This window comes from Stenella coeruleoalba (genome assembly GCF_951394435.1).
Source record: "Stenella coeruleoalba genome assembly, chromosome: 20".
NCBI classification, from domain to species: Eukaryota; Metazoa; Chordata; class Mammalia; order Artiodactyla; family Delphinidae; genus Stenella; species Stenella coeruleoalba.
The window spans coordinates 2,691,711-2,717,073 of record NC_137166.1 but is presented as its reverse complement, the minus strand read 5'-3'; the positions used below and the strand labels follow the sequence as shown (position 1 = coordinate 2,717,073).

Genomic DNA, 25,363 nt, shown 5'->3' with positions numbered 1-25,363 from the left:
GGGCCACAGGAGGACCAAGATACGTGAAGGAACGCTTCCTACCGCAGCTGGCGCCCAGCTGACCACAAAGCAGGAGAGAGCCAGCAGATAGCAGCCAGCCCATTCCAGGCCAGAGGAACCAACCGTCCTCCTTACAAAACTGTGAACTAAGTAAGTTTTGGGGTGGATTCTTATGCAGCACTAGCCAGCTGATACACTCATGTATCTCCACTGCCTAGATCAGTGCAGGTACTGACACAGGTGCTCAAGGAGTGAATGAATTATGGCTCAATTCATAGTTGGAAGAATGGATGGGGAGGACACCAGAGTGTGACTTGGAGGAAACTTTACCTAAATCAGTCCTGGGAATGCTCCCGTTTCCTCTATTTCCCATCTTCAGATGGGATCTCCCATCTTCAGCTGCTGTAATGAACTCCACTAACACCTGTCAGCCTGAGTCACCAGGTCAGCACTCAGCAGTTACTTCCTGTCCACTGTGTCACACAGACTGATCTGCAGTCAGCGCTAGAGCTTACTCAGCTGCAGGAACAAATACCCCCAGAGTCTCTTTGGTTTACTACAGCAAAGATTCATACTTGCCCACGCTGCAAGTCCACACACGGTTGGCAGGGGCTTTGCACCTCGTGGTCACCACTAAGGGGACAGCCTTCGTCCGCAGCACCGCCTTTGGGGGGCAGATGGAAAAGAGAAGACAGTGAACTCAGTGCTTTCCAGAGTGTCCTGCTCACTCCCCTGCCCAGCATGTAGCACAATGCCCAACAGGTAGCAGGTGCTCAGTAAAACTTAGTTGAATGACTGAATGATGTCGTAGGTCAGTCGTGGGGCATATGACTTCCTAGCACCTATGATTCTTTCATCAGAGGATTAATTTTGAAGTAAATGTAGACTTACAGAAAAGTTTCAAAAATCACAAGGAAAGTTTCCATTTACCCTCACCAAGCATCCTGTAACATTAACTTCCGACATAACGACAATAAATTCAGCAAAACCAAGGAGTTAATATTGGTAGGGTACTAACGAAACTACAGACTTTATTGGGATTTCATCTTCCTTTCCCGCTAATGTCCTTTATCTTCCCAAGATCCAGCCCAGGATCCCGTGTTGCATGTAGTTGTCACGGGTCCTTGGTCTCCTCCAGTTGGGGACAGTTCCCCAGTCTTTCCTTGTATCTTAGGTCCTCAGCGTTTCTGAAGAGCACGGGTCATGTATTGGGTTGGCCAAAAAGTTGGTTCGAGTTTTTCCATAACAGCTTATGGAAACCACGAACGAACTTTTTGGCCACCCCAATATTCCGTCGAGTACTCTTCTGTTTGGATTCTTCTGAAGTTTGCTCACGATTGGCTTGATGCACCGCATTCCTGGCAAGCGTACCCCAGAAGTGATGTTCAGTCCTTTTCAGAGGATCGAATTGAGGGGTACGTGATGCCCACGTGTCTCATTACTGGGCATCATGTATCTTAGTACGTAATAAGACACCGTGTGTCTTATTATGAGGAACTATTACTTAGTTCCTCAGGTGCGGCATTATTTATATAAGTGATGGTGACTGGGTCTCCTGGTTACGGTGGTGTCTGCCAGGTTTCTCTAAAGATGCTATTTTCCTGGTCACATTCTAATTCAATGGCCAGCGTGCTTGTCCAGCTCTGCCCCTGGATGGACGCCGCTGGAGGACAGGTCCATCTCTGTGTCCTCATTGTATCCCCAGCACCTACGACCATATCTCGTAGTTTTTTTGCGCTCAGCAACATCTCATTAAATAAATGAATGTCCTGAAAGATATAACCAATTTTCAGGGAGCTGATATTCAGGGAGTAGTGGGTTTTCAGACTAATTATCCTGAATAGAAAGGGCAAATGATTCCATCCATGCCTCTTGCATTTCTCATGTATTTTATTTAATCTCATAATTTACCTTCTCTATCCTCTGATTCTTACCCCACAGCTGAATGAGACACTTCATTTAGGGGACTCATGATTTCGGTCCTATGAAATTTTGGAAGACTAGGTACAAAGCAAACAACCTTTACATAAGCAGTAGAAAATTGATATTTCTTACTGACCCATTTTCATGAAGCCCACCTTCCCCTAGCAGCCATCCTGATTTCCGAGTCTTCGTGAAGGCTCCAATTGCCAACATCACAGCCACTTCCAAAGGGAGGTTCAGTGTGATGTCTCAGCTACAAGTGACCAGGAATCTGACTAACAGTCGTATAAACAAGCTAGGTAATTATCTCTGTCTAGAGAAGCACACAGGGAGTTCCAGGTTTGTTCAGTGGCTTCATGATGTTATCAAGGCCCAGGCGTGTCTCTCCTCAGCCTGTTGGCATTTCGTCCTCAGGCTACAGGACGGCAGCCCCAGAAGTAGGTATCACATCCTGTCTCGTGACAGCGTCCAAAGCAGATGCGGGGGAAGGGGGTTTCTTTTTGCATTTCCCTTATGTCTTCTTGGTGGGAACTGGGTCCTAAGACCCTCCCTAATTACAGGAGAGCCTGGAAAAGAGAGCACCTAGGATCATAGCCTCCACCGTGGGAGGTGGACCTGCCAGCACACAACGGGGTAGGTCTGACTTTGCCTAGACAACTCGTACCATCTGCTACGGGGAGCTTCTAGGTGGGGTTTCTGAGTGGGAACCTGGCTGGACCCCAGGGCCATCCAAGGAAGTGGAAAGGTAGAGGTGGTCTGGGGCAGACTTTCTGCATTTCTGAAGGTGTTTTATCAGGTCAAGACCAGAACTGGAATCCGAGTCTCCCATTTGCTATCTTCTTGGTCACAAACCCCATAGAACTCACAATACATAATCACAGTGAAGCCTGCATGAAGAGCAACTGAGGAAAAACCCCATCCATGCATCTTTCCATCCATCCATCCATCCATCCATCCATCCTTCCTTCCATTCATCCATCCTCCGTCCACCCATCCTTTCATCCTCCCACCCTTCCATTTGCCCATCCATCATTTTATCCTTCCTTCCTTCCATTCTTTTGTCACTTCTTCTCTCCCTCCCTCTTTTCCTCCCTCCTTCCACCCATACTTTCAATGTTTGGGGGAGCCATTTGACCCAGTTATGACCAATGAGGCAGAAGAAGTCTGCTTCTGGGGAATATTTTCACCCCCTTATGTAAGGCAGGGACATTCAAGAGAGGCCTCTTTCTTCTTGGGACGCTATCGGGAGAGAATAAGATGCTCGGAGCTGCCACAGCCATGTTGCAACCATGAGGCAAGACATGTGAGGACGAAGCACTCTGAGTCTCACGCTGAGGGTGCACGGTGAGGAGGGAACAGTGCCTGCTCTTCCGGGCTCGCACTCCAGTGCGAGACACAGAGAGAGATGGGCAGTTACAATTCCACGTGAACTAGCAGTGTCGGGGGATGTGCTGGGAGGTACAACTGGGTGCTGACGTAGAGGCTCAGTGAGGAACAGAAGGGAGCTAGAGAAGCGAACTCTGGGCAGAGGGCACAGCCTGAACAGAAGAGCACGGAGCTAGGATGCATTCAGAACGGAAGGGCTGAGAAAGAAGGTGGAGGTAAGCAGGCTGGACGAGAAAGACAGTGGGACCCCCGCCCCGGCTCACTCTCCCCTGACAGCCCTGGGCTCCCGAGGTTGTACCGCCAGCTCTGTCTCCTTTCTGTCAGGTTCCTCAGTTAAGCTGATGCCCGCCCAGCCCCATCCTGGGGGCACACTCAGCGGCGAGTTTGGGCCTTGCTTCTCTCCATGATGTTGAGAAAATTCTGGCCTTTGATATCTGCTCTGGACTCCTGTTTCCTGCTCTCTGCGGTCTCGGGGTGGACAGAGGATGACAAGCCCCTCCCTGGCCGCCCCTCCTCGCCCCTCCCCCTTGATAAGTTCAGTATCAAAGGTCCGCAGAGGCAAGCGGCAGAACTCAGGCCTGCGCTGCCACCGACAGGTTCATCGTGCACAGAAGCCGCTGACGGTCTGGCTCTGGGCTGTCACCTCGGAAAGCCGGAAAGCCGGACTCGCCCTGAGCCATCGGCAGGCACGGCTCCTGGGAGAAAACCTCCCCGGGACGTACTATTGAGAGCTGGGGGGAAAATCCCGAAACATAGCAAAAGAGCAACAGAAATGAAAATGGCCAGGGACACGGACCCACCATAGATTTTCCTGGGCAAGGTGGGCTGGGGAGCTGCGGGGATGCGCTTTCCGAGAAACCGAGGCCAAAGGAACAAAGGACCTGCCACAGCTTGGCAGGAGCCCCTTCCTCTGTGACATTAACTGCTTCCTGTTCCCTTCCAACGGGGCAGGAAGATGGAAGTGAAGGAAATGGAAAATGCAAACTACACACCAATTTAGCATTTTGCTGCTTGGAGCTCAATTTTTGCTAACTTTGGAAATGCCAGAAGAGAGAGGTGTTTTGTCAAGACATTAAAAAAATTATTTTTTAAGGGAAACAAGACAGGCTATTCATGACCAGCAGGGAAGCACACCTCCCGGGGTGCTCGGCACTCCCACTGCACCCGGTAATTTGATTTAATGAGATGATGAGGCTGCTGTGAGCATCCTCTCTCAGCCCCAGCGCTGTGCCACGAGGGCGGCGAGGGCGTTAACTCAGGCACAGCCAGGCCTTTGAAGCTTTATTTTGTTTTCCCCCTGCCCCCTCCCACCCCCTGCCAATTAACACCCGGGAGAAATCACATCCAGGTGTAGTCTCAAGCCGGCCCTGCCAGTAGAGCCACCTTGTCCCCAAGGGCAAGAGGGCGCTTCAGGGCCAGAAGGTGCCTGGCGAGTCTCCAAGCGGAGCGCCTGGCATCAGAGCTGGGATGCAGGGGCGGTGTGCCTGGGCTGCTGGCGTGAGCGGCTGATCACGGGATGACGTCCCTCTGAGCACCTCTGTAGCTCCGGCACCGGGATGCCCTCCCTCCAGAGCCCTGCGTGGCTGCCTTCTCATGCTGCTCAGGTCCGCGCCCAGGTGCTACCTCCCTCAGGAGGCCTTCCCTGACCCTCCCACGTCTAAAAATAGAGCTGCCTCCAAGTGGACCGCCCTCCATCTCCCTACCCGGATTGGTTTTGGTTCTCTTTCTCTGTAGCACTTGCCACTACTGAAAACACATTATTTACCTCTTGTTTTCTTTACTTTACTTGTTTGCTTGCTTTTCTGCCTCCTGCATTAGACTGTCACCTATAAGAGGGCAGGGAGTGGTGGTATCCACTTTTGTATCCCCGGGGGGATAGCAGACACAGAGCAGGAGCTTAATAAACATCCCTGAGTGTGTGAGTGTGTGTGTGTGTGTGTGAGCGTGTGACCTCCTAACATGGAGCCTGGCGTGCAGCACATACAGGTGCAAGCAGTATCGTTCACTCATTTATTCACTATCTAGGCATTTGTTCACTTCACACTCATGACAACTCTTTAAAGAAAGTATGGACACCAAGGGGGAAAGGGGTGGTGGTGGAGGGAATTGGGTGATTGGGATTGACACATATATACTATCGATACTATGTATACAATAGATAACTAATGAGAACAGACTGTATAGCACAGGGAACGCTAGTCAATACTTTGTGGTGACCTAAATGGGAAGGAAATCCAAAAAAGAGGGAATATACGATGTAGAGCTGATTCACTTTGCCGTACAGTAGAAACTAACACAACGTTGTAAAGCAACTATACTCCAATAAAAATTTGAAAAAAACATTCTTATTTCTGTTAAAAAAAAAAAGAGAGAAAGTAGCATACACCCCCTTTTGCAGTTGAGAAAACTGAAGCTCAGAGAGGTTATGTGAACTGTCAGTGCCGCACAGCCGCGGAGTCGGGTTTGGGGCCCAGGGCTTCCTGACGCCAGCACCCCAGCCACCCTTCTGAGCACCACCTCCCCACCCAACTGCTCACGCTGGGGTAAGTGGACCCTGTCCATCCCGGGAGCTGCCGAGTCTGGGAGGCCTGGAAGTCCCACGTGGGGCTGTTACCTGGGCTCATTCTGTGTTGCCCGGCAGGGTTTCCATTGCAGAGTCGGGTCTCAGGGATGGGTGGGACGCCTGGCAGTTGGCCTCTCGCTGTGATGATGACCGCCCTTCATTCAGCCCGTTTGCTGGCGGCCTGCAGCGGGTGGTTGTGTTGCGCGGCCCTGGTGTCCGTTGGTGAGGGAACGCTGGACAGGACCTGCTGTAGAGCATATGTAGGTCAGATTTCATCCTTGTAGCCACACACCTGCCCATGTCTCACACATACACACACACACACACACACACACCAGGTCATTAAGGCAGGGGAACCTTGCTGCATCCACTGAGGTCATTAGCTCGTGGCTCTTGGTCATTAGCTCGTGGCAGCTGGACCAACAGCCACGGACCTGAAGAAAGACTCCAGGGCTGAGGACACTGGCACCTTCTAGCCCCAAGGAAGCTGGGCTGAGGTCCTGGTCACAATCTCCTTGATTTGGGGCGCGAATGACTTTCCAGTGGACAGCGACGGGTCCTGAAGCCGTGAGGACCCACTCTTGTGTTCCGTGCCCAGTGGGATAATTTGGTGCTGGTTAAAATGGTGCCGACAGAGTGGTCGCTGAGCAGGGGCTGAACGTGCCAGCACCTGGGGTCCAGACCAGGGAGTGGGGAGCCCAGAGGGCTAGAGCCGATGTATCCCGTGGTTGCTCCAGGTTAGGTTTCACAGTTCGAGGAACTGCCAGGCTCTCTTCCAAAGTGGTGGTCCCATTTCACATTCCCAGGTGGTTCTCTTTGGTAATGATTTTTTTCCTCTTCTGCTTACTTGTATCTTATAAATTGTTGGCAGTGCTTATCTGCCTCTTACAGGTTTTTTGTTTTTTTTCCTGAAAATAACGTTACCTAACAATAGAAGGTGGCATGGAAGACGAGTCATATCCGGCCATACCGTCCGGGATGCTCTTGGACTCCAGCAGTGGCCACATACTCTGAGGCGATCGGGACATCTCACGGGGGCGGGGGGATATTGTAAAGGACACAGGTTCTATGGAGAAACAGGGGGTTTCTTGAAGGGCTCGCAGGTGTTTGTGTGGATCACAAGACCTCAACTCCAGCAGAGGTTTTATATTCCAGCTGGCACCACTGCGGTGGAAGTGAGCTGCCCCCAACTTAAAAGTGAGAAGGGGCTCCTGTCCCCCTTTCCTTTCTACACCTGGAGTCCTACCTCCTGACCCTGGGAGCCTGGAACGGAGGCTGCTCTGGGCCACATGGGAAGTTGCCACTAACCACATCAACATCTTTAAAATTAATAACATGAATTCCATAGCGAAGGGGCCTGGGCTGGAGATGGAAGGCTGCTGGCTGCTCCTGGGCCCCATGCGGCAGGTGGGGGACAGGAAACCTGAGGACAGGTGGGACCTCCAGGTGGGCACTGTCCTGTCGGAACGTAAGACCTTAAGGACTTGGCTGTTACTGGGATCAGATCCATCCAGGCTGATCTGGGACGGGTTCCCCGAGGTGTAGAGCTCTCATTTCAACACACATTGTCATAGATTTATGACTTAGATCGAAAATAGGCTCTTTCCACTCCCCACAAATGCACCTCTCCCCTGCGTGTTTGGTTTAAAAGGATCCGATCTTTTTATCCGAGGGCTATCCTATGATTCAGGTTTCGTAGAAGTCCGAATTCTTAAATTCTGCAGCTTCAGAGACTTCAGAAGGTCATCCAGCTCAGACCTCTCCCTCTATCCAAACAGATCCTTATACTGACCTGAAGACCAGGAAGGATCCTCTGGGCACGTTTCTAAAGCTCTTTCTCTAAGCTTCCTTATCAGCAAACTGGGCAAAATAATAAGGTCCATCTCAGAAGGATGTTGGGAGGATTAAATGAGATACGCAGGTAATGTTCTTGGCGCCATGCCAAGCACGTTGTGAATCTTCAATAAACGACTGGGTCGTTACTGTCAGCCGCATCACCAATGCACAGTATTTTCTTTGTGTCCACCTCTCACCTTGTGAAACAATCAAGTCTGTAGTTGGCTCATAAATGAAAGCTGCCTTCCCAGCTCCATTACAACACAGGGGGCAGAGCTCTTAAGTTCATTCCAGACCAGCAGGAACAAGCTCTTACCTTCTCAAGGGCTGAGGTCAGAACGCTGGGACAGCCCAGGTGGCACAGTTGGCATCTATGACGCCACGCCCTCTAGTGGAAGGATGAGGCTCCTGAACTCAGGTGTGCAAGGAGGCAGGTGAACGGGAACGTGGCAAAACCAGGCGAATTTTCATGCCATCTGAATTCAGTCCTCCTGAAACACAGACAGTAAAAAAGGTAATCAAGATTACAAGGCAACGCAAACAGAAATGCACCCTGAGGAATTTACATTTGCAGTATTCTTTTCGTGCTTTGTTTTCTAAATCTATGCTCAAAACCACAGAGCAAGATAAGAGAAGGGGCCGCTCATACGGAGGGGGCTTCCTTTTGAGCTGAAAAAGAAATGTTCTAAAATTAACTGTGCTGATGGTTGCTTAACTCTGTGAAGATACTAAAAATCACTGAATTTTATACTTTAAGTGGATGAATTGTATGGGATGTAAATTATATCCCAAAAAAGCTATTTTTAGAAGTTGACTTTTCAAAATGTTTTATTGTTTTTACATATTCCCCCAATACTTATTTATTATAAAAATAGAAAACACCCATAAAAATAGATTTTTCTAGAAGTATTTATTTGCATTCTTTGAGTTCCACATGCATTTGTAGTTTGCCCCACCAGAGAAGTTTCCCTGAGGTCAGCAGTACATCCCAGCGTGTGCCAGGTGCCGTGGAGACGGGAGACGTGCAAACCTGGATGGTGAATTGAAGTCTCTTGTCCAGTTGTGGAGCCCAGACTGATCTTTAGAAGCAACGGGATGAAAAGAGACAAGATGGCTCAGAATAAGGGGCTACATTATTGGTTGAGTGAGTTAAAAGAAGGATATTATTGAAGGTTCAAATAATCCAGGAAGGCTTCATGAAGGAGGGACCTGAGCTAGAACTTAATAGGTTTAATAGAAAGGACAAGTAAAATATAATACAAATAAGTAAACTAAAAGTAACACAGAGTTAGGATAACAGCCTCAGCTCTCCCTCCTCGGGCCTACCGTCTGCGTCCTGCGCATCGCGGACGTTCCCCAGAAGACAAGCGTATCATTCAGGGAGGAGAGGGTCCCGCTTCCCCCTCTCCAGTCTCCGGCTGGCACTCCCACTGGCGGACCCCAGCTGGAAGCCAGAGAGCAGGGGCCACTGACACAGACCATGTGGCCAGTCCCCAGGGAGAGAGGATGGAGGAAAGGACGGAAGAGAGATCGGGAGGGCTGCGTGGAGGTGTCCAGCACCTCTAGCTGGGGCTACAGGGGGTTAGAGTGTGACCCATCCGTGTCTCAGAGGAGAGGGGGTTTTCTCAGGCAGACTGACGGAGGACAGAGATGGGGGCCCTGAGCTGCCCCCGACTTTCAATAGCAGAGGGGCGAGAGTGTCACTTTGATTGTTAGAGTGTGCGGGGCTCTTGTTAAGGTCTCGTTATTCATTTACTTTAGAGCCTCGCTACCCCGCAGGTGAGGTGGTCCTCAGCCATCACCTGGGAGCTGGTTAGAAATGCAGAATCTCAGCCCCACCTGCACACGCTGCCCTAGAACCTGCATCTCGCCCAGACGTGCCTGGCGATTCAGCTGCAGGCTGCTCTCGGAGAAGCTCTGCTTTCAATCACCCCAGGGATGCGGGTGGGTGGGCGTGGTTAGGAACAAGCCAGTTAGAGTTCAAAGGCGGGCGTGTCCACCCTGCTGCAGGTATTGGGCCTCAGGCACAGGAAGTCATGGCCGCTGGCCTGTCCGTCCAGCAGGGTGGACACCGCTGCTCCACCCGCCTCGCTCTTCCCTGCAGACGCCAGGAGCAACCCCACGATTCTCTCCACACAATATACCTGCATCCACTTCTTGTCCATCAGAGCGGACAAGTGAGATGAAATGTAGTTGCCTAATGTATATATGTAATATCGCCCATGTATAACTTTTGGCAGAAATATAAAATCCGCTGATTCCCAGGAGACAAACACCATGCCTGTTTTGTACATTCATTATCCCTGCAGACCCACACCGTCCGTGGCGAGCAAGCCAGAAGCTCAGAGTCCGGTCAGGAGGCGGAGAGATGACATTGACACTGTACGTCCGAAGTACCAGCCCTGACAGAAGTGCCGCTGCTGCGGTCTCCGAGGCCAGCTCTGTCCCCACGGGAGAGAGGAGGAGGGAGGAAATGCCCTTGACCCAGGCCTGGGAGGATGGGCCTGTGTGGCCAGAGGACACAGACAGGGAGACAGAAAGTCATTCCCACCGAGAAGGAAGCCACCTGCTACAGAGCAGAGTTGAGTCCAAGGCCCGACAGCGGTGCTCACCTGTCGGAAGGTGTGGGTCTGAGCTGCAGAAGCAGCAGGTGTGTCTTTCCTTGGCTCCCAAGCATACCTGAACTGATATTGTTATTTCTTAAACTTCTGAAAGTGAAGTTAAACATAGAAACGACAACATGGATAACCATGCGTATTTGACGACCATCTTGGAAGTCTGTCAATGCAGAGATTTAAGATGCCCCCTCCCCTTACCTAAAAGCGCTCTGCCTGGGATCGATGCGTCGGTCACCTGTGCATCTTGAGCAGATGTTGAGAAAGGCAAAGGTCCAGTTCTGACGTCTTGCAAACTGGACACGACGGCAAGAGGGGGCTGCTCCAGCTCATGGTGGCCTCACACCATGTGGACGGAGACGGCTCTACCTGTGGGAGAGCTGGGCTGTCCAGACACTGTGGGCCTGGCAGTGACCCTTGAGAAATGGAACAAAGGGACCTTAAGTTGCATCTGATTGGATTCCACGCGGTGCCTAATGCAATGTAGACACGAACTGATGGTGGGTGTGGGGCAGCGTGACTTGCTGGGGTGGCGACATCGTGTCACATAGAGATAACCTCTGGCATCAAAGGAGACATACGCTGGCTGTGCTGTGCACCAGTGAGTAACCTGGGAGATGCAGAAGTACCCATAGCTCCGAGCCCCTCCCTGCAGTGGTTAGCGCAGTCCCAGCGCTGAGGGGACGCTCCGTCCAAGTGGTGATGGGAGAGGGTTGTTATCCTCATGCTATCTTCAAGATGCTGCTAGTGTTACTGCACAGGGAATTTGCCAAAATTGTATTACATAACGTGTTTTATATTAAAAAACATGGGGTGGGGCGGCCGCTCTTAGAAGTATTTCACCCATGAGTGCTGTGTAGGATCCATGAAACGACAGGACCCATGTGCTCTTAAGTGTACACACTCCAACTCTGCGTGTGCCATGTCATCGACACGGAAAACACTCCACACTTACACGTTCTCCAAGCTGTCAACACGTGTGGGGCGTGTGGGCTGTTCCCGGGCTGTTGCCAATATCGCAGTAGAGGGAGGGGTGGCTTCAATGATTCAAACCATGACTCTTACAGCGGGGCTGGGAGAACCCAGTGATGGGGGGACGGCATCAAGGGTGCAGCCTCTTCAGGACTTTCAGTCTCCCGGCGGCCAGTCGGTTCCATGACCCGCTCCACCAACCCTCTCACTCTCCGTCTCTGCTCTTCAATTAGTTGTCTGTATTCTCTGCAGGTGTCCCTTGGAGACCACACAGCCTCTTTTTTTTTGACATGATTTCAGACAAATGGAAGAGGAGCACAAAAATTCTCAAGATGCCCTTCTCCGAGGTTCCCCAAATATGAATGTTTACCTTCTTTGCTGTATCCCCTCCCCAACACACGGAGGAAGTTGCGTATAAGCTCTGCCGCTCCACTAAACACTACCATGTACGTTTCCTAGAAATGAGGGATTCTCTTCTGTAACCACAGTACAATAATCAAAGTCGGGAAACGAAAACTGACTCAACTCCGAGCTAACCTACAGCTCTTATTCAGATGGTCCGATCGTCCTAAGAAAGCTCTCGATTGGCTGAAAGTGGATGGACCGACAGGCTGAAGAAGATGTGTCTCGTCTTCAGCCGGCTCCTGCCCTGCTCGGCCTCTCTGTTCCACTCCTGCATCGTTTTCATTTTTGGTCATTTCTAATGATGTCCTACTTCAGAATCAGTAGTCATACTGACGACAGGAATGGTTCTGTATGGGCTTGTCTTTCTGTAATAAATCTCTGTTGCAAGCAACACTCCAAGCACTTGCCAGTAGGCCACGTGTTTCAGAGCTAGGAATGATCACGGAGGTCTGCTTTGATTTTGAGATAACTTATGAAACTAGTTGTGTGTGTGTGTGTTGTAGGAAGCACGTGTGCCCATGTATGTGAGCATAGAATAATACTGGGGCAGCTGAGTCAGGCTATCTGAGGGGTGGTCTTGAATTTATACAGCCCTCCTGGTTGACTCTGGGGAAGTAAATTCAGTCCCCCGGAGCTTTACCCATCACCTGTCGACTTTCAGGCAAGACCATTGTTATTTAAAGGGATCTGTTTTGTTTCAACATTCTAAGTCCATAGATATGCTGAGAATCTATCAGTGGAATATTATTCAGCCTTAGAAAGGAACGAAGTACTGACAGATGCTACGACATGGATAAATCTTGAAGACATCAAGCCAAGTTAAATATGCCAGTTACGGAAAGACAAATACCGTAGCATTCCACTTCTATAAAGCAGCAGGGGAGTCAAATTCATCGAGACAGAAAGTAGGACGGAAATGGTACAGAGGAACTTATTTACAAAGCAGAAATGGAGTCACAGGTGTAGAGAACCAAGGGGGGAAGCGGGGGTGGGATGAGTTGGGAGATTGGGATTGACATTACATACACTACTACGTAAAAAATAGATAACTAATGAGAACCTACTGTAGAGCACAGGGAACTCTACTCAGTGCTCTGTGGTGACCTAAATGGGAAGGACATCCAAAAACAGGGGATACATGTATATGTATAACTGATTCACTTTGCTGCACAGCAGAAACTAACACAAGAGTGTAAAGCAACTATACTCCAATAAAAAAAATGTTAAAAAAAATGTAGAATGGTAGTTTCCAGGGACTAGGGGAGGGGTAGGATGGGTTCGGTGTTCAGTTACAGAAGACGAAAAAGTTCTAGAGAAGGTCTAGGTGGTGACAGTTAAACAACAGTTCGAATGCACTCAATACCACAGAACTGTGCACTTACAATGGCTAAAATGGAAATTTTATGGCAGGTATATTTTACCACGATTTTAGAAAACTAAATAGTTTTTTAAAAACTTGCATTTCAGAGGAAGTCAGCATTTTAATCCCTTGCACGGAGAAGCTCTGCAGCAGCGCTTACAGCTGTCATTGTTCCGGTCCCTCTAAAGCCTTCCTAAATTCATCAGCCACCCCACTGTCACCGTCCCCGGTTCTCTTGAATGTCACCCAGAAAAGTGAGCAACGCAGGGTCACACTCGTAAACGTTCCTCCCAACAGCAGTTGTTGGCCTGACGTTAGAAATGCATGATTTCCCACTGTACCAGTGACTCTGCTGTGGGTTCTATTAGCACCATATGTTACGTGTCTACGTTTTTAGTAAAGCCTGGCCTTGCGAGTCCTCTGCCATCTGCCCTGGCATCGGCACAGCCCACGTGGTGCACGGAGGCCAAGGGCCTCCTCCACCCAGCGTGGTCTTGCGTCTCTTCCCAGCCAGAAAGCACGCGTGGGCAGAGCGCATGGGACCAGGCGAAAGGTGGATTTTATCAGCTCCGCAAGTCACAGTGAAGTGGGCCCATGTTTTGTAAAACATGTGTTTGGCAAATGATTCCCTGTGGGCTGCAGAAATCCAGATGGAGGAAGTTTTCTAAGTGCAACGTCAGAATTTTACATCTGCTGATCCCAACAAGTGCACGGCGCCAAGGAGAAGCAGCAGGTTGTCTGTCCACAAAATCTGAGAGCACGGATGTGGCTCCGGGGGCTTGTTCAAATCTAGAAGACAAAGGCGCCGTGTCTTCAGCCCCCGCTGGGCCTGGGCGTGGTGAGAGCAGAAGTCTTAACATCACCCAGAAGGGCTCAGTTTCACAGATGAGGAAACGGAGGTATGGGGAGGTGGGCAAAGTGAGTTGCCCAAGGCTGCCCAAGGTTGGAACCTGAACTTGGGGCTCTGTGGACTCAGTGTGGGGTCCTCTGCCTCACCACGCTGGACATGACATTGGCAAGTAGCCCCTGACACGGTGGGTCTGCTTGTCTAGGTGCTGCCGTTCACTGCTGTGCTGCTTTACCCCAAGTCTGGGGCTGTGCCACTCTGACTCCCGGTTCCCTGTGCGCAGATGGGAGGCTTAGCTGACACCGTGCTTGGTCCATAAGGGACGGATAATGGTGAGTCATGGTACAGAAGAGGCCAACGGGACACGGCCTGGGTGTACATGGCGGGTCAGAGGGAGGGCTGGGGACTGGCTGGGCTGGGAATGGCGGGGGAGATTGCCAGCAGAGAGGGGCCTGCAGACCCCATTGCCACATTCAGGCTGGGTGTCCTGTGGGCTGAGACAGGGCTGAGAGACGGGAGGCTCGTCCGCACGAGCCCTTTTGAGGCTGCGTGGCCACGTGCTCCACTTTGACGATGGTACCCGGAAGCCGCGCTGGCTGTCCTCCGCTCACCCCTCCAGATCCGTCCTGCATGCCGCTCTGTGCCTTGGGAGGCTGCCCTGCAGGGACTGTGTGACGGGGCTCCCACACTTCCGGTCGGGATCAGCCAATGGGACATGCCAGAAGCAGACTGGAGGGCGGGAGCGGAGAGAGGCCGGGGCTTCTCCTTTGCACCCCTCTTGCCTGGCTGGAGCCTCCCCAGCTCTCTCCCCTGCCACTTCCAGCCCAGGTGGTAATGGCCCCCCACTCCTGTTAGCCTCTGGATACCTCCCCATCCTGGTTGGTCCCCAGAGCCCTGCCCTCCCGCCCTGACACTGGCTTCAGTTACCTCTGGCGGAGGCTGCTTTCCTGGTGGGACCATGATGGATACAGGAGGTGATCGGCAGACCACAGGAATGCTGACATCTAGATTCAAGGCAAGGACAACGCATATTCTGTGCGGTGTGGAAATCCCCTCGAGATCCCACATCAAAGGGATGACGTGTTAGGGAAAATGCCCAGAGGCCTGGGCTACTTCTGCAGTCGTGGAAAAGTCTGCAGAGACCAGAGCTTATGCGGAGGCCACAGTGACTCCCCTCCCACCCAGATGGAAGGGTGTCTGAGGGCTCTGGGGCTGGTCTGGGAGTCAAATTGGAGTCCAGTCTATTGTATTACTAACTAGCACCCTCCCTCCTTCCTCCCCTCCCCCCTCCTCCCTCCCCCGCCAACACCCTCCACAACCCACTTCCTTTCTTCAGGAAGCACAGAGTCAAAGAAAACACATGTAAACCCCATTCTGGAGCTTTTAACCCAGTTCAGCAGTTATCAACGGTGGTCCTTGGACTCTGAGGTGTTTCGGGCCTCTTCATAATATGTTGGAATGGTATAAAATCACGCGTGGGGAAAAGATCCGTGCACAGTGCGGGACAGACCAACAGAATGGAATGTAGTAAGTACAAGACGTTCATTCATTTGGTTTCAGATTCCACATCGCTACCAGTCTTTAAGGAACTACCTCTTGTCGAGTTTTGGTGTAGTATTAATGAATAATACCCATAATTATCCAAAAAGACTATTAACTTACCTCTTAATTTCCAAATCCATATCTGTGTGTGGCCAGGCTTTTTTCATATGCGCCAGATTGAATGATGAAGCAGATAGGAGAAGCCAGCTGTTTCCTAAGCCAGACATTAAACATGTTTGCAAAAATGTAAAACTGAATTTTCTCACTACTTTTCTATTTTGCAAAACATGATTATTTCTTTCAAAAATACGTTAGTTGTGTTAACATGCAGTGGGTTTACCCTCGTTCTTATTTATATGACTTAATGGATAAGATATTTTTAAATTTTATCAACTTCACTGTAAAATTCTGTAAACTTTGACAGATATAAGCCACAAAAGCAAAGCTCTTTAGGATTTTCAACCAGTTTTAAGAATGTAAAGAGTCCTGAGATTCACAGGTTAGAGAGCCGCTGTTCTAGGAGCGATACTGTAAACACTAATATCAGTTGACGCCTGAGGAAGGGGCAGATGGCGCTCATCCCCCATGCTTTCAGCAAATCCCCACTACTAAACTACGTGCCAGAGAGTTAGGGCTTGGGCGTATCGTGTCAGAGTGCCCAGGAGGTTAGCGTTCTGTTCCATCAGTGGGAAAGCTGTGTTACCCTGGGCAAGTTCATTTCCTTCTCTGAGCCTCATCTGGAAATGGGGATTCGGTGGTTCCCGCCTGACAGGAGTGTGCATTGTGGGAGCTAAGTGGTGGTGGAGCTGAGGAAGGTGAGCACGGGCTCACCCAAACGGTGCGTGTGCCGGCCCCACGCTCAGCATTTCACAGCCAAGGTCTCCCTAAGTCCTCGTGCAGCCCCTAACCCAGTACCGTCACCCCTTCAGGCTGCTTGGGAGGGTGAGTGAGACGGTGCCTGCGCATGCGAAGACCGTAAACCCCAAACATCTTCGGCGCCTTTCTATTGCTAAGGGTAAGAACTCTTGCAAAGATCCTTTTCTGAAGGTTAGGGATGCCCGCTGGGCAGCAGGGAGGACGGCACACATCTGGGAAAAGACGCCAATAATCTCCACAAAACTCCTTCCCGGCCTCGGGCCAGTGGGCTGTTTAGAAACGTCCAGGGGGCAAGGAAGACCAGCTGCTGAGGAGCCTGCCCGCCCCGGACCCCTGAGAATCAGGTATCTCACGCTGTGCTGGCTCACAGGGGCGGCCAACAACCCCTGCGCTGGTCTGCCTGGCTGCTGGTTTTTACTGGCAAGGGAGGTGGGCAGATGTGGGTAGTGGAATATGCCGCAAGGTCACAGGATCAGATCTGGCCCGGCTATTGGAGACTTCTGGGGTTATCTGCCCTCTGAGAAGCTGTCTATTTTGGGGACCTGGGTCAATGCTTTCAGCCAGCAAGTGTCTGTGAAGCACCTAGTAGGCTCTAGGCACCGTGCTGAGCGCTGAAGACACCGTGGTGAGCAAGGCTGATAGAGTTCTCATCCCCACGGCAGGTCACGTGCACAGGTTCTGGGGATCAGGATGGGGGCATTACTCTGCCTGCCTCATGGGGGGGCAGAGCTGCGTCTCCAGGCCGCCCTGTCAAGGCTGTGGGTGCTGACCCGCTGCGCTCCTGCATGGACGCGGGGCTAACGACTCGGTCAGCGGCTGGGCTCCCTCTGGCTGCCCCACACGCAGCCACGGACGCGGCCACGGGCCGCCTCCTGCCAGCGTCTCCTTTTGTTTCCAGAGCGGAGTCCTCAACTTGGCGGCACACTCAGTGGCCTGGGGCCTTGCCGGAGGCCGGCGGGGCCCGCGAGTCTGCATTTCTAGCCATTCCTGCTCCCGGGGACAGCATGGCTGCTGGTGTGGACCACGCGTGGGAGGGCATGGGTGGAAATTCTGCTCCGTGCTGATCCCCATGGCCTGGAACAGAGGTTGGCACATAGTAGGTGCTTAATAAATACCCAGGGAATGAATGGATTCCCCTTGGTCCCTCCCCTGTTCCTCAGCACCAGGACCTGGCATCTTTCTCTCGCTGACAGGCCCTCTGGAGTTCTGGTGGAGGGAAGGAGCCCGAAAGGCACCAGCTGGAGTGACAAGTAACAGACCCGACAGGCAGACACCGCTCCCTTTCTTCCATGATTCTCTACGTCTATTATTTGTATACTGTTTCACTTGCTATGTGTAACCCAAAACCTCATGTTGTCACACCAATCCCACCAAATCTTCAAAAATGAGGGCCAATTGAGCTGCAGTGGCCCCCTGCCCCCCCACCGCAAGGGCACACACGCATTCACCAGCTACTGTTATGGCCCCCCAAGCTTAGCTCCCCTCCCGCCTCGCACCGAGGTCCAGCCACGACTCAACATGGGCTCTGTTTATTATTCTAGAGAAGCAATTTTCAAGGGGCTGAAATACTTGTTAAAATTAAGGTAAAGAATGTAAACCACAGCCAGGCCGGTTCACCTTGTGCTTCAAAGCCCTCTTGTTTCTCCAGGCACCGCCTCCTGCGAGCTTCCTGCAGGTCTCCATCAGCCCCGGCGAAAAGGAAGGCCGGCCGCCCAGCGGACGGGCAGAGCGGGGCCCGGGAGTGCAGCCCGTCTCCGGGCCTGCACAGCTGTCCTGGGGCAGGAGGCACCTGCTGGGCCCGGGCGGAAGACGGCCCGGGAAGGCTGAAGATAATCAGTGCAGGGGACTTGACAAGTGATGAGGGAAGACGGGAGTGTGCAGCGTCCACGGGCGTCTGAGGGGCCCGGCGTGCCCGTGGAGCCGACTCTGTCTCCCAGCGGGTTGGAGGTACATGCCCCTCCAGGCTGAGTCCTGGCATCGCGGAGCCTGGCTTAGGTGGAAGGGCAAGGGTGGAGGACTTTGACCACGTAAACGCCGAAAGGCAGAGCCCTTCAAGGAGAACCACCCAGGACTGCTTCACAGCATAGATTGCCGCCTCTTGTTCCAAAAACCTGCTGCTTCCAAGCGGCTTTTTATTTTCTGCAGACATCTCCCTCAAGAAATGATAACGGGGCAATTTAGGGAGCCTTAGCCTTGAAAGCCCCTCCTGCAGTTGGTGGAGGGCCCTGGAAGGCTGGGGTGTGCGTGGGGCTCCTGCACTGAGATTCTTGAGAAGGTCTCGTCCTCTCAGCGGGTCCAAATCGGTGGTCCAACTTCCTCTGGAGATTAGATCGGCAAATGGGGAGAATGATTAATTAAAATAAAATGGATGAATCTGAGCTTTCTCCAAAGTGGGCTCAGATTCAAGTTCAGGCTACATCTCCGCGGGCTCTTGGCACCAGCACGGCGCCCTCAGCCCACGCCTGTTAGATGACTCAGTGCTTCTGATGGAGGGGGTTTCAGGACCCAGCTTCCAACCCAGTTCCTCTGCTGTTTGGGAGCTGAGTGATGCTGTGCACGCCCATCTTTAGAACGTCTTCCTGTTCACTGTTCACGACAGGGCGAGGACGCTGCGGACCCGACATGGGGCGGGCACTGTGGCAGTAGGTGAGATGGTCAGAAGTTCAGACGGGGCCCTTGCAGCCAGGCAGGTGGGGACCAAGTCCCCTGCCCATTAACTACGGATGCGCCCTCGGCCGTGTGTTGAACCTCCCTGTGCTTCAGGCCCCCCTCTGTGAAGGTGTGAATGTGAGAGCACCTGTGAGGAATGCAGTCCTTGGGAGCTGCTTCTATTCATGTCTCTGGCATCACCCGTTGACCATGAATTAGAAATAAGATGACACATCCAGAAAGCAACGATTTAGGAATACAAAAGGCACCCTTCTGGCCTTGATCAGTGGCCGGACACATGCTCAGTGAATCAGGGGAGCTATGCTGTAAGCCCTCATCTGAATCTAAAAGCCCAAGAACCAGGAACACCGACGTCCGAAAGCAGGAGAGGGTGGATGTCCCAGCTCAGCAGAGAGAACAGATTTGCCCTTCCTCCGACCTTCTGTTGTACCCGGACGCTCAATGGATTGGGTGACGCCCACATGTTGGAGAGCCATCTGCTTTCAGAGGTTCACCATCTCAGTGCTCATCTCATGCAGAAACACCCTCCCAGACAGAAAACGTGTTTCATCAGCTACCTGGGCATCCCTGAGCGCGGTCGAGGGGACACGTGAAATTGACCATCACATCTGCATGGCAACCCACAGCTTCCCCAATGGCCGTGCAGAGCCCCCCTACCCTGTGAGGCCTGCGGAGCTTGCGGCCGCTGGGTGTACCATTTCCAGGTGAAGAGCGTTGATTTAGACGTCTGCCGGTTTGGAGCCGTCGCACGTGAGGCTACAGGGGACCCCTCGGCACCTTTCTTTTGGGCGCTGATGTCTGCTTTGCCGCGGGAAAGCTGAGTGAAATTCCTGGGGCCCAGCGGGGCGGGTGGGTCGGCTTTGAGCTGTGCAGCCAGCCAGGGCCCTCGCGTGAGTCTAGGACAGACGAGAGACCCGGCTAATGCATTCCTCCTTTGGAACGCAGAGTCCATCACAGGAGAGCCCGACTCCGGGTTTAGCAAACGGAGGGTAATTAGGACAGTGGGTGGTCCTATCGTCATCAGGCAATTAGATCTGAGGGAGCACTCCCCCCACAGAGGACAGCCTGCATTTATTCAGCTGCCAGGTGAGCTCAGCACCCTGCACGCCTATCCCTCCTGACAGCTGCGGGAAGCTTGGGGAAGCGGCATCCCCGGATCCACGTGGGGCCCTGGGAATGCCACAGGGAGCAGCAGCGGCCACCACTCAGCACTGGGGAGAGGAAGTCTGCGCTTTACTTCTTGAGGGAGACAGTGGAAACGGTTCCCAGAAGGCAGAGTCTCTCCAGGGACGCTTTAATAGCCGGAGTGGGCGTGGATTCACTCCGTGACATGGGCGTCAGGAGAATTCTATTTATTTATCTGATTTTTCTCAATCAGACAAATCCAATTGCAACTGTCCCTTCCCTCTCCCCCTACCACGTGTTGCGGTTTGTGAGAAATTTAACCTGTGTCATTTTGCCTTTTTTGAGGCGGGTAGGTAGCAGGGAAAAGTCAACTCCCTAGAGACAGTTACCTGTCTTAGGTGGTCTTAAGCAATTCAGAATAGTTGAGGGAGGGGCCTGGTGTGATCTCCACCATGGCTACTTGGAGCCCAAGCGCAGCAGCCCGCGTAGCTGGTCTAGTGCAGGGCAGACAACTCCACCATAGTCTAAACAAGCGTAGGCCAGGAGCTGGTGGAGGTGCAGGCGGAGGTGAGGAGAGCCTGCTGTGGGCAGCCACCCCTCTGAGCACTTTGCAGACGCCCTGCCTGAGTCACCAGGGAAACGAGCACAGGGGCAGGTCTGGGACGCTAAGCAGGCCGTTGTAACCACTGCTCTGGAGGGATGCCGGGAGTAATCTAGAGTTGCCAGATTCAGCAGATAAAAATGCAGGATGCCCAGTTAAATGGTAATTTCAGATAAACAACTGTGTGAGTTTCCTAGGGTTGCCATAACACATGATCACAAACTGGGGGGCTTAAAGCAATAGAAATGTATTCCCTCGCTGTCTGGAGGCCAGAAGTCTGAAATCAAGGTGTGGGCAAAGCTGTGCTCCCTCTGGAGGCCCTGAGGGAGGGAGGGACCTTCCCGGTCTCTTCAGGCTTCTGGTGGCTGCTGGAATCCTGGGGGCTCCGTGGCTTCTGGAAGCGTCTCTTCAGTCCCTGCCTGTGTCTTCATGTGGCCTTCCCTTGGTGTGTCTCCGTGTCTTCACATATTGTTCTTATAAGGGCAGCAGACATTGGATTTAGGGCCACCCTCATCCAGTGTGACCTCATCGTAACTAATTATATCCGTAAAGACCCTGTTTCCAGCTTGACACGTTCTGATACGCCGGGTGCACGTGAATTTTTGGGGGGACACTTATTCAACCCATGACAAGAATGAAAATAGTTTTTTAGTAGCATGGGACATATTTTATACTAAAATTATTCATTTTTTTCTGACATTCAAATATTTCAAAAGACATATTTATACTGAAAAATATTAATTTTTACCTGACATTCAAATATTGCATCAGACATTATTATATTAAAAATTATTCGTATTTCATCTGGCCACCCAACTCCTGAGACCCATGGCATCTGTGTCCTGTCCCATCTGAAGTGCAGGCCAGTGCATTCCCGGGAGACAGCACAGCCCTTCCAACCCCGAGGCAGTGTCAACACCCCCTGGGCCCTGGTCCCACCCTGCAGGTATAGGAGAGCTCAGACTTTGGAAACTGAGTAATGGTCTCCCCTTCCTGGATGGGGGTGGGGAAAGGAAGTGCTTCACTGAGGTTGCAAAGTAGAAACAAAAAAGGTCAATGTTACCTCTTTTCTCTCTGTCCCTTAGGGCAAGAGCTGAGCCTCTCAACTGTGAGGAGTGGTGGCCTGAAGCTCCGCACAATCGCGCGTGCAGATAAAATGCAGGGGAAGAGTGAGGACCAGGGCTGCCTAGCAAAGTTTGTTAAGCACGGGGCGGGGGGTGGGGGGCAGTGAGGGGACACAAACATCTCAGCCGTGAGCGTGATGCATTCACGCCATCTGGGCAGCCGCACACCAGGCTGTGTGAGCGGCCGCCTGCAGCCGCGGGGTGCAGTCAGTGCGCCCAGCCCTGGGCACCGTCTCCTATTCTCACGACCACCAGTAGTTCCCTGAGTGTCCCTGTTTGCACCCCGGGGGCTCTGGGGGGTCAGGCAGTCAGTGACAGAGGGAGTGGGATTTGAACCCCCTCCCCTGTGCCTGACTCCGACTCACACACACTCGCCAGCCCAGGCACCAAGCTTGTCCCCCACGTGGTCACACACGCGTTTACCCACTGCACAGGTGGTTCGTGTGTTTCACCAAGTGCTTGGGGCCCCTCAAGGCTCGGGGGCCCTGCAGGAGGCTTCTGGAGCTTCCGCTGGGTGTGCAGGGGGTGACGACTGCATGATGGAGAATGAAGAGGGTGCAGGTAAAAGGGTAACGAGCACGTGTGAGTGTGTTCGTCTGTGTGTGCATGAGCGTGTGCGTGCGAGAAGGCCTCTATGGGTGAGTGTAGGAGTGTGTGCATATGTGCGGGTGAGTTTCTTTTTTTTTTCGGTGGTTTCCTCTTTATTAATGTGTCTCCTACCTTCCCCCCACAATTTCAGTCCCTTCCATCTACCCCCACAAAAGAAGGCAGTGAAAAGAAGGGATTGTTGGAGTTCTGAGCCCCTTGGGCAGTTAGAAAGGGAACAGAAACCAAAACACTCAGTGGATGTGACAAGGACTGACAATCGAGAAATCTAAAGCAGGGTGCGAAAGGTGGAGGAGAAAGAGGGAAGGAGTGCTTGCACACGCGTGCACACGTGTATGTGGTGGTGTGCACCTGCGAGTGTAAATGCACGGGCATGTGAGAGTGTGTGTGTGTGTGTGTGTGTGTGTGTGTGCTATATCAAATGCAGTGGTCAGAGAAGCTGCCTCTGATGAGATAATGTTCTGGAAGACACCATGTGAAAGAAGTGAGGGAGAGAGTCCTGATGATTGAGGGGAAGAGTGCAAGGTGGTGGCAGCAGCAAGTGCAAAGGTCCTGGGACAGGATTGGGGCTGGTGTGTGGAGGCTCAGAACAGAGCCCGTGTGGCCGGGACTGAGTTTACATCTCACAGCTTCAGCCTTTTTGACACTGGCTCTGTCACCCTGTCAGAAGTCCTCAGGGAGGCATGGCATGGCCAGGGAGCCAAACTGTCCATACTGACTGGCGAATCCTGCATTTCTGACTCAGCAGATGAGAGGAATGTCAGTCGATAGAGCAGAGATTCGGTAGAAAACCCCAGAGACATCCACTATACTACCCAGGGATTTACCCACCTATTATTAGAGGCTCTAATAATATAGGCTCTTTGTATGGGCAAAAGAATACACATATTATCCAGAAACCTAAAATGTAATGGCATATTTCTATAATGAAAAAAAAACTTCCCCAAACCTGTGAGATGTTTTCTACCACAGCCTTCACTGACGTTAAACCTTCAACATCTGATAGAGCAAGACTTCGGTCACATCCAGCTCGACGGGATCAGCCCCAGGGAAGACTTGGGTAGAGAGGATCTCTGGTTATGGACACAGAATAAAAAATGAACAGTGATGAGGGTGGGGAATGGGGAGGTGGGCAGTGAAAGCTGCAAGCTCAGATATAGGTGGCATTTTGGAATGAAATATTGATTCCTCAATATACAAATTACATATCTGTATGTAAGTCAAATCATTATGCTTAAAATCATTATCACCTTCAACCTACATAGTGGATATGTCAATATCTCAATAAAGATTGTACCTCAAGAAAAAAATACACAGAGATACACAGAGTCTTTCAGAATCCAAGTTTAAAAAGCTGCGCAGTATGTGGTGAATCCTTTGAACCCAGGCACTGGAATCGGACAAACCAGGAGTGGAAACTCAGCTCTGGCCACGTGGCCTTGGAAGTCGCTTGAGCTGAAAAACGGGGAAACCAGGATTTCACAGTTCCCAGTGTTGCTTCAAGATAGCAGGGAACAGAATAGCCTTGGATGACAAATGAGACAGAGGAAAGTCTTGAGATGATTACAGTGAATGGAAAGGAAACAGACAAAGAGAGGAGGTCCCCACAAGCAGAGAGAAGAGGGTGGACCCTGAGGGCAGACAAAGACAAGCCCATATTTGGAGACAGCACCAAACGTGACCTGTTTAGAGACAGGTGGGAACATTCCCCTTAACAAGGAATTAGAAGTGCTGGTGGAAGGGACTCCACACCTCCACATTTCATGGCAGGAGATGATGGAGCAGTTTCCCCAAAGCTCTGAGCAAAAGAAAACAGGATGAAGAATATGAAGCCCAGGTACATTGTCTTTCAAGTATGAAGACAACAAATCGGTATTTTTGAGAACAAAACAAGAAAACACTGAATGCTACACTCATTCATCCCATCAGGGCACTGGAGAGTTCCTCGATGACGTGGAGCTGAACGAGAGACTTACGAAGAATCCCAAAAGAAGACACTGTGGGGAAGTGATGGGTGATACCATGAAATCCACAGAGATTGGGATTCTGCACACTCGGGGCGATTGTTGTTACAGAACAGAATTTACCCTAAACAGTATAAACCCTAAATATGGAACTTTACACCTGGGGGGATTAGTATTCAGAACACAGTTTATATCGTATGGGTCCCGTCAAAGGACGCGTGATACAGGCGGTTAGTGGGGCCGCGTGGAAGCTGGAGCCTGGGGGGAGTCGAACAGCGTTGCCTTAAGGGCACAGCCTTCGGGTCACCCCTCCCCACAGTTTTGGCATCCACTTTTCTTAGCTTTGGAGTGATTTTTAGGAATCACCATCTTTTTTTTTTAACATCTTTCCTGGAGTATAATTGCTTTACAATGGTGTGTTAGTTGCTGCTGTATAACAAAGTGAACCAGCTATACATACACATATGTCCCCATATCCCCTCCCTCTTGTGTCTCCCTCCCTCCCACCCTCCCTATCCCACCCCTCTAGGCGGTCACAAAGCACCGAGCTGATCTCCCTGTGCTGTGCGGCTGCTTCCCACTAGCTATCTGTTTTACATTTGGTCGTGTATATATAAGTCCATGCCACTCTCTCGCTTCGTCCCGGCTTACCCTTCTTCCTCCCCGTGTCACCATCTTTTGTGGTAAAGAATTATTTTGGCAATTCCCTTGGTGTTACTTTACATTTTTTCAATTAAATTCAAGTAAAAGAAATACATTTTCATTTTTAAATAGTGTGGATAGTGTTACTCACGTGTATTAACTTCCTCTCTTCAGCTTTCTATCGATATTTGTGCATGTATGTAGGAGGACATTCAAAAAGACAGCCGCATTAATATTAATCCCATTTTGGAGGAGTTAATACATTTTGGGCGGTGGGTTGCTTTCTTAGGAATTTCTGCTTAAATT

The 25,363-nt window shown here is 51.4% G+C and overlaps 1 long non-coding RNA gene across 2 annotated transcripts in view; it reads right to left on the bottom strand.

Annotated features, from left to right (window-relative positions):
- Positions 1-578: 578 nt before the first annotated feature.
- LOC307178247 overlaps positions 579-25,363 on the bottom strand; it is a 261,744-nt gene continuing 236,959 nt past the window's right edge. For both annotated transcript variants that reach the window (XR_013825151.1, XR_013825152.1), the window contains 6 exons: positions 23,401-23,524; positions 15,570-15,663; positions 14,835-14,911; positions 8,025-8,199; positions 5,924-6,119; positions 579-664 (listed from right to left, as the gene is read on the bottom strand). This is a non-coding gene — a long non-coding RNA (uncharacterized lncRNA). The remainder of the gene's footprint in view (positions 665-5,923; positions 6,120-8,024; positions 8,200-14,834; positions 14,912-15,569; positions 15,664-23,400; positions 23,525-25,363) is intronic.